Genomic DNA, 16,944 nt, shown 5'->3' with positions numbered 1-16,944 from the left:
GTTTTTGTTTTGTTTTGTCTTGTTTTTTAGCTGTCATCACACCCATCCTAACATCCTAACGTATGGTATGTAAGACTAAGTTCACATTCTCTGCAGTCTGTCTCAGTCCCATTCTGTTGGGGATTACTGGGTATTCATATCTGTATATTGTTACTATGATCCAGTCTCAACCTTGTTTAGAAAGGATTCTGTTTCAGTATTTGCTTGAATGCCTTTTTGGTGCCTTCTGGTCTTTGCATCCTGATTCCAAGCCAGCAACCTGGATAGCTAACCATGGAGACACATTTTAGCTTTTAATGTTGCACCAGGTAGGTTTATTTCTTGCATGTGATTTTTAACCTGCCGTTTTTTGTTTTCAAGACCATTTGCATTAAAACTATGCCCTTCATTCTTAAATGCCCATCTGTTCCTGCTGTTTATTTCTAGACTTAAATAGTGAGTGACATCATTATAATTTCTATGGCAACCAACTGCATTGACATTAAAAGATGATACAGCCTTCAGATAGTATAAAAACAGCAGAAGCTTGTGAACTGTTAAAAACAATGTCTTCTGTTCATGCAAATGTCTTTAATAAAAATGGAAGGATTTGCTGTAACTCTTTGAAGGCACATATACTATGAGGCTCCAAAATTCTGAGGAGCCCAAGAAAATATTTTATGTACTAAATTTTCTTTTTTTCAACTTTAATATTCTTCCAGATTCCATACAAACACTCCATTTTTTCTAATTTTGGAATGGGAAATCATGAAGGGATAAAAGATATAAAAATGTCATTGTGAAATTGTAATATAATAGTGCATGGCTTTGCTCAAATATCCTCTAAGTCTTAAAATCTAAGATCATATAGAGCTAGGCCTTTATGTTTATGCCAAAAATGGAGATTGTGCTAGCAGGAAGTATCAGGAACCTAACTGAATAAAATAAGTAATGAAAATGAAAGGATAGAGATTCAGAAGCAGGTAGTCAGAGACACACACAGTCAATTATATGGTGTGCTTAGGTCATAGTCAAGGCCAGTGTGTGTGTGTGTGTGTGTACGCACACGCACAAGAAAGAGACAGTATATTGCACAACATGATGAATAATCTAAATAAGAATGTTGGAATATTGGAATGGAAGTTATGATGTACTACACAGATATCTACCCAGGCTCACAACCCCCAGCTGCTGAGAATGTTGTCAGACAACCATTCTCAAATGAGAAGCTAACCAAAAATTACCTTCAGCCAAATAAAGCTGTCATATCTAATGTCACTGGGTACCCCATGTTCAGCCTGTGTTCTATGGCACAAATATAGAGGCCACTCTATATGGAAGAATATAGAGGCCCAGCTACCTTTCTTCAGGGTTGGACAATTCCAAAGGGCAGGCCTAGCTCCAGATTTCCCTGAAGGTAGACTGAGACTTTTGTGCTATGACTGTTTCACAGTTTAATTCCTCTTTCTACCTAATCATACTTGCTTTATCTTCCCATAGGTGATGATTACTAGGGTACCCCTAATAATTTCCTGCATAGAAATCTCTATCTCAGAGTTTAATCCCTAGAAACTTGCCCTAAGATAATTGATGTCTGAAGTAGTCCAAAGAAGTAGAGTCTAAAATTAGATTTTTGAGGTTTATCATCTAATGGCTAACTGGCAATAAAAAGATCAACACAGCTGGTAGGTGGTTATTATCCCTGTGGTGATCTTGATAGGGAACAAGTGGGAGATAATGCATTGGTGGGATCAATACCACATCATTTGAGAAGTTCAGAGGAAGTCTTTATTGTAGGACTATGGAATTGGTTGGGTATTGCTGGGTCAATGGATGTACTAGAGAAAGAAAATGAAAGGCTGAGGGTGTGAAATTAAAGCCAAATCTGAAAGCAAGTAGTCTCTTTTGGCAACACAAAGAGTCTCATTTTCTGCAGCCAGGGGCCAGAAAAAAATTGAAGGCTTAGAACTTAATTAATAGGGAAACCAAAGTTCCAAAGGAAGTTGAATTCTTAACTTCAGCAAGTTGGCTACATAGAGATTAGGATCCTGATTAGGAAGGAATGATCCCCTCAGGAATGGCATCAGGACACTGGAAAACCATAAGTTCCCATATCCTTGTGAGCTCTCCAGGTGGGCAGGAGTGCCCATCACTTTTTTTTTTTTTTTCATTTTTTTTAAGATTTTTTTTTCTTTTTTTTTTGGAAGGGAGGAGAGAGAAAGAGAATGGACATGGGTGTGTGTCAGGAGGGGCAGAGGGAGAGAATCTTCTGAGCAGAATCCATGCTGAGTACACAGCCTAATGCAAGGCTTGATCTCACAACCTATGGGATCATGATCTGAGCTGAAACCAGGCATCAGTTGCCTAACAGACTGAGCCATCCAGGTACCCCCACACACACACATACACACAGTTTCTTTTAAAGCCTAATACTACCCTACTTGAGGGAAATGTTACTAGAGCTTCTGCCTGTAAGAAATAAGCAGCCCATTCACCATCTATTCCCACTTCCCCTTGAGGATATCAGAATAACTATATTAATTAACCATACGGTTTTGCTAAGGAAATGCTGGACCTGTTAAAAGAGGAGCTATGCTTCAAATGAATTGTGGGAACTAACCAATATGTATCAACAGGAGCCTGGAGAGTTTGTAGTGGATTGGATTCTGAAGTGCTGGATCATGAGGGAGCAGAATATAAAGTTATAATATAATATAAAGTTATAGCAGAAGTTTATTGATATGGGATTATTCTCCTTGATATAGGTATTAACACTATGGTAAGACCTTCAAGAAACTGCTTACATATTACTAGAATGATCTTTGGAAGCCTGGAAAGTGTGATGACTAACACTAAGATAGTAGAAATGAGAGAAGTATCTTGGTAAACAGGGAAAGAAAAGATCAAAAGACTCAGAGAAGAAGGTGGATATTTTAAATAAGACCTGAACACCCAGTAACTGACTGTGTTACCTGGATGCTGAAAGTGATCTGAAAACACCGTATCTATTAAACCAGTAAGCACTCTGCTGGAGAAAGAGGCAACAACATCACAGAGAAGCTCAATGTTGGGTTTTCTCTGCAAACCAGAGCTGAGAGTACATGATGCTGCCACAGAACTGAGGTTTTAGAGAGCAGTGGAGATGAGAAGTTCCCAAAATATTTCATGCTGATGCTTAATTATTAAAGGAGTTGGAGTATAATTAATATAATGAGTGCCAAATTATAGCAGCAAGATTACAATGGCAATTCCATACTTGGGGATATAGATTTAACACATTTTTTTTTTTCCGAGTGATATGGAAGGCTGCCAGCTTTGAGTGAGTCTAAGAACAAAGAAGGACCTTATAGCAGATTGAAGTCATTTGAATTAAACCTAGTTAAAAACAGCCACTGGAGTGCTTCTGAGTTTTAGGAGAGGAAAAGTGGACTATGGGACATCAGGTGACTATGCAGCTGGAAATCTTCTATGGCTTGGATTCTGTTAAACCAACCAAATCTTCTGCCCAGCAGCAATCAGTCTTAAAATAGAAGTTATATCTTAAAGATTATGAATGATATCTCAAGGATATCTTAATTATTGAAAATGAGAATGTCCTGACCTTCCCTTAATTCACACTTATGGCTGGATAACGGAGTGGTCATCCCTTATGACCAATAGATTGAGGGGGAAATAGGTCACCCTTAGTTAGAAGGTGGTTTGACTTAGTCATTGCAAACTAAGAATGGAAGTCTGCTGCGCTGAACGATAATGGCTAGAGAGAGTGCTTCAAGTGGTCAGATCTTTAGGTAATGTTCCTTGTCATTGACTTTTTATTAAAAGAGAAATGACCAGAGCTAAGAATATATACTTACAGACTCATGAATAATTTGGCTAGTTTATTGGAGGCCTAGGAGCAAACTGTAATGTTAGGGACAAAGAAATCTGGAGAAAAGACACATGGATAAGTTTCACAAATTTTGATGACTTTGTATTGTACGTTAATTAAGAGCCACTATGGGAGAGGCACAAAAATATTACAAAAACAGAAGGAATCTACTGGTCAGCCTTTCTTATCAGTCTTCAGGACTGGCATAATGACATCAAGACTAGAGTGACCGAACTAGCAGGAATGTAGACTACACATAGACTCTGTTAATGTAGGCCTTCCTCAACAAAGCTGATCTAGTTATTGTTGTTGCTGAATATCATAATTGCCTATAGCAGAGACCAAAATGTAAGTCCCTATGGCACTTCCCTCAAGGAGACCAGTCAAACACATGGACCTCCCAAACCCTCCTATCTGAACTGGAATCCATATATGTTCCTGGTCTGGGTTTATGTATCCTGGTCTCAAGTCCTTACCCAGCACCAGTATCTGAGTGCTTACAAAATGTTTAATTTTCTGGCAAAGCACCTATTGTAACAGCTGATCATCCCAAGAGATACAATTCATATCAAAGGAAATGGGCACATTGCAGTGAGATGCACTAGTCATGGTATAACTTGTGTTACCCAGAAGCTTCTGACCTGGTAGCTAGAGCAGAGCATGGCTTCTGACGGTGGAATTGAAGTTGGAGCCTATAATAAATCAATGGTTATAATATGATGCTTTGTGCCCAAGAGGTAGAAAACTTGAGTCTGGGAATCCAGTGGTGAAAGTAGGACAACCTTGCTTACCATCACATCTAGTTACCTACTGAGGGAATTTATACTTCTTATATCAATTCTCTGGGTTTAGAAGTGGTTACTATTAAAGAGGAATGATACCACTAGGAGACATGGCGATAGTTCTAATAACTTTAGTTAATGACTGCTACTTGCTTAGTTCAGGCTTCCTGTGCAAAGACACCCTGAGGCAAGAAAAGATATTATTCTTTTCTCCTCAATAATTTTCCATAGTTATTAATAGAAGATTGAGCTATAATGTTGGGGACATGGAAGAAGATATGTGGCTGTTCAGGTTACCTTTTCGAAGTATCTCCTGGTATCCTTTGGTGAAACTTTGGCAGTAAATGGACTGTTGTATTTGTCCTGATCCAAAAAATCCTTCTGAGGACTTATACCATTAGGAATGACATTGTTGATCATCCCTCTGCAGAGGTACCAGCTTGGGTTAAGAAAAATTTTGAATGAAAAGTAGTTGAGAGAATAGGTAAATATCAGTTGAGATTCTTGCATTCATAGTCACCACAGAATGTCTCAACCATTAAACTATCTTCTTCCTTAAAAAGAAAACAAAAGAAAACACAACAAAACAAAACAACACCAAACCCATGGAGATGGCATCACCAGACAGCAACGAGGAGAATTGGTGAAATGGGGAGGTCAGTTGTGTAGTTCATTCCATTAACCTTATTAAAAGTTTTCTTGGTAAAGGAGATCAAACAGAATGCTATAGCACTGTTTAAACATTTTATTATTAAAAGAAAATTGGCCTGAGTGTAACAAAGGTTGAGCTGAGTAAAATCTTTGGTAGGTCACACAGATCCATTCTTTATGATTGAAGCATTCATCTCCCAGGCTGCTGAATGTGTTAAAAGGAACAGCTCACAGCCAAGCTGTTTTGCAAGAAATGCTACCTGTTTGAGGTCATAGGCTTTCCCCAGGACTCCCTAAATTCAATGACTGGTTTATACAGTGGTATAAAAAAAATGAGCCTTACAGTTTAAAGGCAGGATAGCTTTGAAAGGCCATCCTAGTTCCAGAGCTCTCCATCATGTTGGCTGGGCCTTTGTGCAATTGCATTCCAGTTTAATTCTTTCATCTGTGTAATCCTTCTTCCTTCACTCCCTCACAAATGTTGATTTCAAAGACACTCCCATTCTACATTGAGTAAACCTCCTACATGGGCTCCTAGGCAGCCCAATCTAAGAAAAATGTCTATGAAGTTGAAGTCATTAGAGGTGAATGTCATTATATAGTGAATTTTCTTTTACTGGAAGCAAGTAAGACTAACTCAGCTAACTCCAAGAAATGTACTATAGATGGAAAATTGATTCTAACAGATGAATTCATAATTTGAAAATTATTTAGATGATATGTAATTCAAACTCTCATCGACTATAAGAATCCCCATCCATAATACATTTCTTAGAGTTAGCTAAGTTTATGCTTACTTGCTTCCAGTAAAAGAAAATACACTACATCATGACATACACCTCTATTGACTTTAACATTCATAGGCATTTTTAATATATGTATATAACAAATATTTATATATAAATACATAAATATATATTATAAATATGTACATATTTATAAATATGCATTATATATGACATAAAATTAATGCATCCTTATGGGTGTTAAGTACATTCCTATGGGTGTTAAATTGAGAATGACATATTCCTACAGGCTGAGCATATTCCCTTTTTTTTTCTGACATTAAGCTTAAATCAATTTAAGTAGGATTATATAGCTGTGAATCTGGATTAAATAAATGACTATATAATTAAAGGAAGGAGAAATTCTGATTAAAAGTAAATTGATATGTCATCACCCCCAAAATTAAAATTTGGTAAATTATAATTACTTGCATTTTTAGAAAAATATTTCATTAGCATTTTAAATGGAAATTTACATTTTTTAAATCCCTCTCTCCTTATATTGGTGCTACTATCAGCACTTTTCTTTCCTAGAATTGTCAGGCCTCTATAAATATGGTTAACTGCTTGACTAAGAAAATAAATTAAACTTTGAAGATGGTAATTTAAACTTCAGTTTATTTGATAGAGGGAACTAATGAAAGGAAGTGAATCAGGACAACACAGCCATGTGGCCTGTTTGCTGACTCAAGTCCATTTGCTCTACATGCTGTTTCCAACTAAATAGAGGTTTTTTCCACAGTGTGATTGACTTGTGATTAAAAGAGCTGTATTACATAACTATAGATACATTCCTACTTATAACAATTGTTGTTACTTTTCTAGCACTTTCAAAGACGTTGTTCTGCAAAAATAATTATCATATCATTTGGTTCAAATCAATTAATAAGAAAATAGTGTGCATTTCTGATTATTAAAAACACATATTAGAAAATTATTAGTGTTTAAATGAAATTTAATTTTACTCATTTTTCTTTATTCTTTTAATTTTGCTTGCCTTATTTTTCAAATCACACTGTCCTAAATTAAATTTGGCATACACATGCATTTTATATATTATATATGCTATCTATATGTTTTATATACATATCATAATTTTTAAAACTTCTGAAACAAAGAAAAATTCATGTTCTCCTCTTATAACAACATTTCCCTTCTGCTCATTTAAGAAAATTTTTTGTGAGGGCACACCATGCCCTATGTTCTTTGACTCTTTTTTGTTTGTTTTTGTTTTAGGATTTTATCTATTTATTTGACAGAAAGAGCAAAAGAGCACAAACGAGGGGAGCAGTAGAGGGAAAGGGAGAAACAGGCTTCCCATTGAGCAGGCAGCCTGATGCAGGGCTTGATCCCAGAACCCTAGGATCATGACCTGAGCCAAAGGCAAACACTTAACCAACAGAGCTACCCAGGTATCCCTGTTCTATGACTCTTGAATTGGCTTTTTCATTTTTCATGAACTTCCATTTAATGAAAATAAATAAAAGATGTCATGAAAAAAGTGCAACAATGGTGAAGATATTATTAGTTAAATATTCATATATTTCCATAACTTTTTTCTTTAAATAATGTATTTCATTAACATAGCATATGCAAAACTTGAAAACATTCATTTTTGCTATGAACACGCATATTTTCATTATGGTTATACAAGTAAAGGAATAAAATCAAATTCACATGCCTCTTGAGGTTGTGCTATGTGGAACGTATCAGAGAAGAAATCCTGGATGATCCTGTAATTGTCTCCTTTAGAATGAGGAATTATCCTCACTTGCTTCTGAGTAGACTAACTGTTTTTCTTAGTTTATTCCTTTTTTTTCCCAAAATAGAATTGTTCTCTTACATTGTGGTATGTTTTATCAGATGGTTTGAAAATATGATTGTGAAATCCCTTATAAAAAAGTTTACAAGGATTGGAAATTTATCATCACATAATAGTGCCTATGTTGGAAATACTACTGTATCTCATTTCAAATTTCTCTTGTATGGACATAGAGAACAGTCACCTTCAGCCTTCTTATTGTTTCATGTAAATGTGTACTAACTCGACTCAATAATAAGTGAGCTAAAGTGATATATTTTACACGTTGGATGAGACAAAGTCTTCAGCATTGTTTTCTAGTCTCCTTTTACCTCTTCTGAGTGAAGAGAAGGGACTCATGTTTCAAGGGGTGGATCTCAAAAATGATAGAGCCCCCATTATACGAAGCTCTGAGAGCTATATGGCACAGATACCTACACCAGCTTGTAGTGGATATATAGTTGAAACAATATCAACATTTATCACATTATATTATAAAACTTTGGAGGTTGTTACTTTACCCTAAACTAACCTATCTGGACCAATAATATATCTGCATTAAGAGATATGATGTAGAAAATTAATATTTGATTAAGATTTGAGATGGCAATATCAAGCAATTGGTGTAGTGAAATATTATTTTAGAAATCTTAACAGACTTTTATTTTTTCCCAGTTTTATTTTTTTCCTTTCATCTTTATTTAAATTGACATGAAAAAAATAAATTGACATGATATTTGGGCTTCTTGCTTTCGCAGAGAGATGTGGCAAGATATATTGATATGTGTTCATCTTTTAAGCTTCTTTTTATAGACCATAGCCTCCTCTCACAGGAGAAGACCACTGGGCATAAATAAATGTATTGGAAAAATGGGATTTGAGAAATGGAGGGCTTCCACAGAATGGTGGGAGACAGAGTGGGAATGATGAAGCATTGATATATTCTAGAAAAGGGCTGCTGCTCCTTATGCTCAGTCACAGCCATAGGAGGCTGCACGAAAATCCGGATGAAAAAGATATAGAGTAAGAATAGATATGTGGAGCCAATGGGCATTTCTCTCTAAAGAAGATTATAGGAAGAGCAAGATGTGTCACAAGTCCCCAGAAAATGGCTTTGAAATAGAAGTAGATCCAATAAACATTAAAAGACCCAGAGGGTAGACTAATGTCTCATGATGAATTGTTTAGATTGCGATGAGCAAATGCCATAGAGGATATTGGAGAGCTCTGGAATCACATATGTGTATTAATGACTAAAATCAGGTAAGAACAATGATCAAATTAGAGAATAGTCAAAGTTCATAACCAATCTTCCCAATACTTCTGTAGCTCAAGAAGACATGGAAATTGTGAAATAAGGAAAATTTACAAATTGAAACACTGAGTTTAAATTTTTACTACCCTGGAAGACTTTGATATATATATATATATATAAAATATAACATATTATATAATATTTTGATATATATTATATATAATATTTTTAATATTTATATATAAATATATATACTTTGGTATATATATTATACACTATATATAATAAAAATTATATATAATAAAAAACAGAGAGAAAGTGGAAACATATAATATATAATTATATATAATATAAATTATATATATAATAAAAAACAAAGTGAAAACAAGAGTTAGAAGAGAGATTATAAATCACTCAGTGATTTACTCATAAATATTTAAAGGTGTTCCAAAGCCAAAGTTAGAAATGCTAGTTTTGTGGGCTTTCCAGCCAAAGAAATATTCCTTCTATCTGTATACCATTTTATAAGTCAAATAGCATACATCTGAACATAAATTTAAAAATTATGTGTCTAATCAGGGATCAACAAAATAGTAAAACCCAAAAGTAAATATTTTAGGCTTTATGGGCCATATGGTTTATTTTGCAACTACTCCATTCTACTTTTATAGCATGAAAGCAGCCATAGATAATTCCAAAATGAATGAGTGTGGCTGTGTTTCAATAAAACTTTACAGAAACAGGTAATGGACTAGATTTGGCTCATGGACCATCATTTCTTTATCTCCAGTCAGGCTCAAAACAGTGATGTGGGTATTTTTTACAACTTTGGGATCATCACTTCTCAGTCTTTTGGCTAACATCAAGTGTAGTATCTGTTTTTATCAGTTTAATATCTGATATATTCTCTACCTGAGGACAGTGTATCAAATAGATGTTTTTTTTTTTTTTTTTTTTGATCAAGGAGTTGGAATAGGAGCTTGCTCTGTCTACTCCATGCAGTGATCTGATATAGTACTGCACCCCCTTGGGGAATACCAGACAGCTGCCATTGTGTTAACCAAATATGATGATCCCGGAGCCTCCACTTGGCAGACCTTAGACTATCTACCTGCTGTGTGCTTTTGCCATTCAGGTACAAAAGACAGTCAAGAATATGTGTAATGTGTATTTATACACACACTATGGCCGGCCTTCTTACCTACTACTAACATGAATACAAGTCTAAGTCAACAGTGGAAGTGGTTTTGCTCTTTTTTTCCTTCTTTGTTTTTGTTTCTGTCTTTAGATTTCTTCTCCTAGTTTTTACTTTCTTATACTTAAGTTTTTGTTTTTCAAAAACAAACAAACAAACAAAAAAAACATTGGGGTCATATTTTTCTTTCCTTTTAAAAATATTTTAATAATCTTCTTTTCATGTGTTTATTCATAAATGTGATTTGGCTTTGTCCATTCACAAATCATTCGAAATCTCTAAAGTTTATATAAAATGATCTTAGAATATTGGAATGAATGATAACTGCATGTGTTTTGAAGGGAAATGGAGATTGACAGGCAGCTTCTATAAATTGACAGTCAAAGGAAAAGTGGCAGAAAGTATGTCACACTGGAATATTTTGTGAAATATATTGAAACTTATGGCATCCTCCCCCTCATTTTAACCCTGCATGTGTGCACTTTTTCATTACTGCTAGGCAGAAATGTTTATTCTCCCTGAAATGCTGAATCTGACTTAAACTTCAATACATTTCACAAGTAAGTATTTACTATGGAGAGTATCTTCCTTTTGCACAGTTAACAGCATTCCTAATGAGCTGTTAATGAGCTGTCAATTTCTAATATGAGCTAAAGAGCTAAAGTAGTCACCGAGGAATTCTAGAAGCAAAAATGTTGAATCCCAAAAACATAATCAAATGAATTATTCCAAGATTTTAATTACCCTTAAGTTATACTGGCTTTATGTGTCATTTCTAAATTACAAGTGGTGTTTTTGAAGATTAATTTATGATCTTAAATATTATCTACTGCACAATGTTACTATTTTTACATGAGTTATTATTTTAATTACTAAATACTGTTTGTTATGGAACTACTCTGTAAAGTTACAATCTATTGGGGAATATTCTGAGATGTGTAATTATTTTAATAATAATAAATAATAATATGATAATACCGGGAGTAATAGGCAAACCTGTCTTAAGGTAAACACCTTGAATTATCTAAGATATTCATAGTAAACTATTTGAAACAGGTCTAGTGTGGAATTTATTTTACCGAATTCAGACTTTGAAACAAAACACGATTATTTTATCTTATTTCATTTTATTTTATTTAAACATGATCACCCCCCAGTATAGAGAAAGAATCAAAGGAAGAACATGGTGGTTAAGGTAATAGTCTCTTTATGGGGGTGGTCATTCTTGAAGTGAAGCTATTCATTCCATTAATTGCCCACCCCCAAGGATAACCAAATTGGTTGATTGAAATGTTCTTCCAATGTATAAAGCCAAAAATGTAGAACAAAAGGCAAGAGATAAATTGTAGAATTTTCTTGCCACTGAGTACTATTGCATTTCTATAGTGTAGGTCTGCATATACAGGTAAATTTCCCTGAGCCATAAATCAAAAAGACACAATATTGACCTGTCTTTCTAGCACCTCATTCAAGAGGTTCATCTTCTGGTGACCAATAGAAAGTTACTTGTTCTTTGTTTTTTATATTGATTGATTGATTGATTGATTGATTGATTTTTATTTATTTATTCATGAGAGAGAGACAGAGAGAGGCAGAAAGAGACATAGAGAAAGAGAGAAGCAGAGACACAGGCAGAGAGAGAAGCAGGCTCCATTGCAGGTAGGCCGACATGGGATTCAACCCTGGGACTCCACGATCACGTCCTGGGTTGAAGCCAGGTGCTAAACCACCGAGCCACTCAGGGATCCTCTTGTTCTTTGTTTTTTTTTTAGATTACAATATGATTCTCAAGAGTTAAATATAAAATGCTTATACAGTTCTTGGCACACTTTTAATTTACAATGATAGCTGTTGTTATTATTTTGTATTGTTCTTATCAAAATTTGTTGCAAAAGATAAAAGGATGATGGGGGAATAGAATAAGGTGCTGCATCAATCTATCATGAGTTCTGTTAGGACACAATAGAAAAAAATGAAGGCAAGATTATATTAGAAGTTATATGGCTGAAAATTTTTTTAGAATGGATGATACAATCCTAAAGTTGAAGAAGAACTAAATTAGACAATTTTTTGTGTTACTGCAAAATATCAAAAATAAATTGAAAAGAGATGCTATACGATATGGAGATACTAAATACAAGGAAATTACAATAAGAGATTACATGGGTTTTATGAATGTCAAAAGATGGAATATTTTAATTGCTGAAAGAAAATAGAATTAATTATATTAAATTTATCCATTTTGTTCTAAATTTTGTCTATTTTTTTAAAGTTTATAAAAGTGTTTACTTTTTAGTCAGATAGGTCAATTTTTTATAGTTTTCATTTCCCTGAGAAAAATTTTCAGACTTGGCTTAGTTATTTTATAATCCTTATTTCCTAATTCCATGGATGGATCTCTTTCTGTTGGTTTTTGTTTCTGCTAGTTTCTCCTCAGTTTTTCTTATCTCCTCAGGTATTTGAAAAATTATATGTAGAAAAAAATTGAACCTGAGGATTTTATCTCATTCCATTTGCTTTTCATTTGCTCCTACCCAGGTATTAGCATTTCTGGATCAACTTGATAGTATACTCGCAAGTCTAGTTTGCCTGAGGAAAGCCTGTTTCATCTCTATTTATCTGGAATTCTATCTGGTTTAGTATTTACACAACTTAAACAAAATTTGATGAATAATTATCAAAAATTGCTGTATCGAAATAAGCCAAGGTAGTTTGGGTAAATCTCTGCTTTTGTTGATGGATGCTCTGTGAGGACATAATGGTTTCAAATACTGAGTTTAGGTACATTCTCCAGAGTGTGGTAGAGTTAAATGAGCATGACTTGTTTGCCTACCTGAGCTCTGTTGGAAACACAGAAGGAGACTTAGGAACTATCTAGTTCAGTGCCAAAAGCATCCTTAGCCCTGGGCAGCAGCAGAGCTAAGATAACTGAATCAAATGAATGTTTATTCACAATGAATTGCATAAGTAGAATTCACAACATTGTCAGGACAATTATGCAAAATCTGAGAGCACTGAATAAAAAGCATTGGGTTTCTGATAGTAGCAAGCAGCATGATATATGAAATGGAAATATGTGAGATGAACAAGGGGGACCTGGGTAAATGGAGTCTCCTTGATAGGGGGACCTGTTGCTCCCCACTTTTACATTGAATCCATTAATGCTTTTCCTGAGCATCTTACCTGAGGATGTTACCCAGAGAGGTGAAGCCAATTCAACTCAGGCCTCACTCATGACTGACCTCGTTTTCCCAAATTTGTAGAGTCAGATCCCAACATACTTGGGGATATGGATGCTCTCATCTCAGGTTTATTTATATCATCTCTCCCTCTCTGCTATGATTTAGGCCTCAGAATTCTTCCATCTGACCCTGCAACATACACATCACTGGCCTTTTGGAGTGATGACCATATATTGACATGTCCCAAAGTCCCAAAGAGATAATAGGCAATCTAAATGTCTAAGACACATGTGTGCCAAAGTATGGGACAGAAACCTCACAAAAATGCAGAAGCTTATTTCCTCAATGAAATTTCTGTTAACCCAGTGGTTTCTTGAGATATCTCCTATACAAATGTAAGGGAAAAATACTATAGTTTGCCTAATCTTGCTTTATACGTGAATGTTAGAACCTGTTCAGTTGACATTTTGATATGCTGCTGTTCTGATAAGGATTTAAAGTTATAAAAGCTTCCCTAGGATGCAGGGCAAGGAATTCTGCTTGACAATTTACATTAAGATCCAGAAAACCAAAGCAGATTGGTATGCCTTATAGAGGCTGTAGGGATGAATCAATATAAAATGACTCCCTATGATTTTTTTGAAAACAAAACAAAAAAAAAAAAAAAATCCACTTTTTAATGACTGTTTTTAGTTGTCTACCCAAGTGCATGTGCAAAGATCTGAATTAAATTTTATTACTGACTTCACATATGAAACATCTTAAGTATATAAACTATCTATATAACTGTATTATAAAGCACTAGTATATAACAAATCCATATCTATTATCTATATCTGTCTATATATCTCAAATCTTATTAAATCATATGGGATACTAGCCCTGAATTTTAAGAGAAAAACATCACATAGCAATATCATGTATAGTATAATATCAAATTTATGTAATACGTAGTACATATTAGGTATTCCTTATTTATGAATAAAACAACAAAACCTTTATTGTACTACAACAATAAAAAGATACACTCTTTCTCCAACCTAACCGTTCCCCCCACCCATGTCACCCTAGTTTTCCTTTCCTGAGAACAAGTTTTATGGTGTATGTGTGTGATTTTTTTTTAACATGAGAGCATATTTCCTGTCTTATGTTCCTCACACCATATTTGCTCTTTCCACCCACTGCAATCTGGTTTTCAATTCTATATTCCACTAAAATATAAAAAAGATGTAAAAGAATCTTTCAATGGCAACATTGAGGATAAAGCTAACTGCAGTGGCTTCTGCTCCATTCACTCTGTGGATCCCCCTCAGCTCCTAATCATCTCTTTCCTTGAAGGTCACTGATCCACCATTTGTTTTTGTTCCTCTTCCTTAATGTTGGTAACTTTTGTCCTTTACTAACTCTTTTATTTTCTCCCTCCAGGGATTATCCTGTAACTACCACATAATTCTCAAATTACATTTCCACTGAGCTCTGTCTTCAAAGAGTTCTGATCTAACCAATCACTTCATGATCCTTCTCCCTACTTTCAATCTTGCTCCATTTTCTCATCCCCAATCTTAATGACACCTTTTTCCTTGACATGTAAATCAGAAACAACAGAATAACCTCACATCCTCTAATAACACACAAGTATTTTTATTTCACTTCAGTAACATTTCTCTTACCTATACCACACTCCCCATTTTCATGGCTCTTTCCTTAAATTTAAGCCCCATTATTCTTTCTCTAGATTATGCAGTTACCTTCTATTTTACTATTCTGGAATTCATATTACAATTGCTAGTGTAGAAAAATTGCAAATACTAAATGGCTTTGGCATTCTTTGATGTTAATCTGAGAATGTTACTAATTTTTTAAAGGCTTTCGACTATTTTTTTTTGCCAGAATTTATAAGAATATCTGTCCACCTTTCCAGATTTAATTTTGCAATGCTCTTTTCCAAACTGCTTGTAGTATTCCTCATGCAGAATTGTCTTTCACACTGTCTTGCCTCCATATTGCTAAAACTTCTGCTTGAAAAACATACTGTATCCTGCTCTCTTTCTTTACTTTGTCATTTTAATGACACTTTTCCCATGTCACAGGGAACTGCTTTTCTCATTATTTTATATGTGCTATTTATATGGATGCTTGGGGTTGAATGTTTCCTTATGATATTTAAAAAGTATCTTAATTTCTCGGAAAAAATATCCTCAAATCACATGCAGAATAAATTTTTAGGTACTATTCTCATCTATAATACATAGATTAGTTGATCTCAAGAAGTATATATGTGTCTTCCTCTTGTCTCTCTACATGTTTTTTTTTTTTTTTTGACTTATTTATTTATTCATTAGAGACACAGAGATAGAGAGAGGCAGAGACATAGGCAGAAGGGAGAAGCAGGGATCCCTGGGTGGCGCAGCGGTTTGGTGCCTGCCTTTGGCCCAGGGTGCAATCCTGGAGACCCAGGATCGAATCCCGCATCAGGCTCCCGGTGCATGGAGCCTGCTTCTTCCTCTGCCTGTGTCTCTGCCTCTCTCTCTCTCTCTCTCTGTGACTATCATAAATAAATAAAAATTAAAAAAAAAAAAAAAAAAGAAGGGAGAAGCAGGCTTCTCGCAGGGAGCCAGATGTGGAACTTGATCCCAGATCCCAGGATCACACCCTGAATGGAAGGCAGGTGCTCAACCACTGAGCCACTCAGGCATCCCTTTACTTGTTTCTTTTAATGAAGTTAATCTTGATACAGTTTTAAGTTAGTACTTCCCTTTTCCTCCTAGAATTTATAGTAGAAATTAGCCCTCCTGGAACCAGAAGATTATCAGAGCTCAGTAATGATAAGGATAAAATATTTCCTCTTTTATGCAAATATGTACACAAACACCACCCCCCATCCCCATCCACACACAAATAATCAATAGAAAACTATGTAGCTTAAAAACTCTATCATACTAGAGCAAAAAGATCATGTTAAAGCATGCTGAGAAGGATCTGGTTTTCTTATTTATCAATGTTCTTATTAGAAACTCAGAGTCGGGCAGCCCGGGTGGCTCAGCGGTTTAGCGCCACCTTTAGCCCAGGGCGTGATCCTGGAGTCCCAGGATCGAGTCCCACATCAGGCTCCCTGCATGGAGCCTGCTTGTGTCTCTGCCTCTCTTTCTTTTTCTCTCTGTTTCTCTCATGAATAAACACATAAAATCTTAAAAAGAAAAGAAAAGAAACTCAGAGTCTATCCATCCCTGCCTATATGTATATGGACCTTAGAAAGTATATTTTTTAAATACTAAACCTTATATAGAGACATAGCAAGGCTTTTTGTAGAACACTGAACACACCCTCAAATAAAATGATGTCTTTTATTTTATTATATAAGCTTATGAGGTTAAAAGGTTCTAGAGCTGACAGCTCAAAATTGGACCATAACATTCCCTACTGAATATAACATAACAAAAATTTCA

At 35.0% G+C, this 16,944-nt stretch overlaps 1 long non-coding RNA gene and 1 other non-coding gene across 2 annotated transcripts in view; both read left to right on the top strand.

Moving 5' to 3' along the window:
• LOC144316831 (uncharacterized) overlaps positions 1-16,944 on the top strand; it is a 114,584-nt gene that overhangs the window by 89,235 nt on the left and 8,405 nt on the right. The gene's annotated exons all lie outside the window — the stretch shown is intronic.
• Positions 9,958-10,149, top strand: LOC144317901 (U2 spliceosomal RNA). Its single transcript, XR_013383788.1, has one exon. It is a non-coding gene; the product is annotated as a U2 spliceosomal RNA (small nuclear RNA).

This window comes from Canis aureus, chromosome 7, assembly GCF_053574225.1.
Source record: "Canis aureus isolate CA01 chromosome 7, VMU_Caureus_v.1.0, whole genome shotgun sequence".
Lineage (NCBI taxonomy): Eukaryota > Metazoa > Chordata > Mammalia > Carnivora > Canidae > Canis > Canis aureus.
The sequence above is the reverse complement of the archived record's forward strand: the minus strand, read 5'-3'. Positions and strand labels throughout refer to the sequence as shown.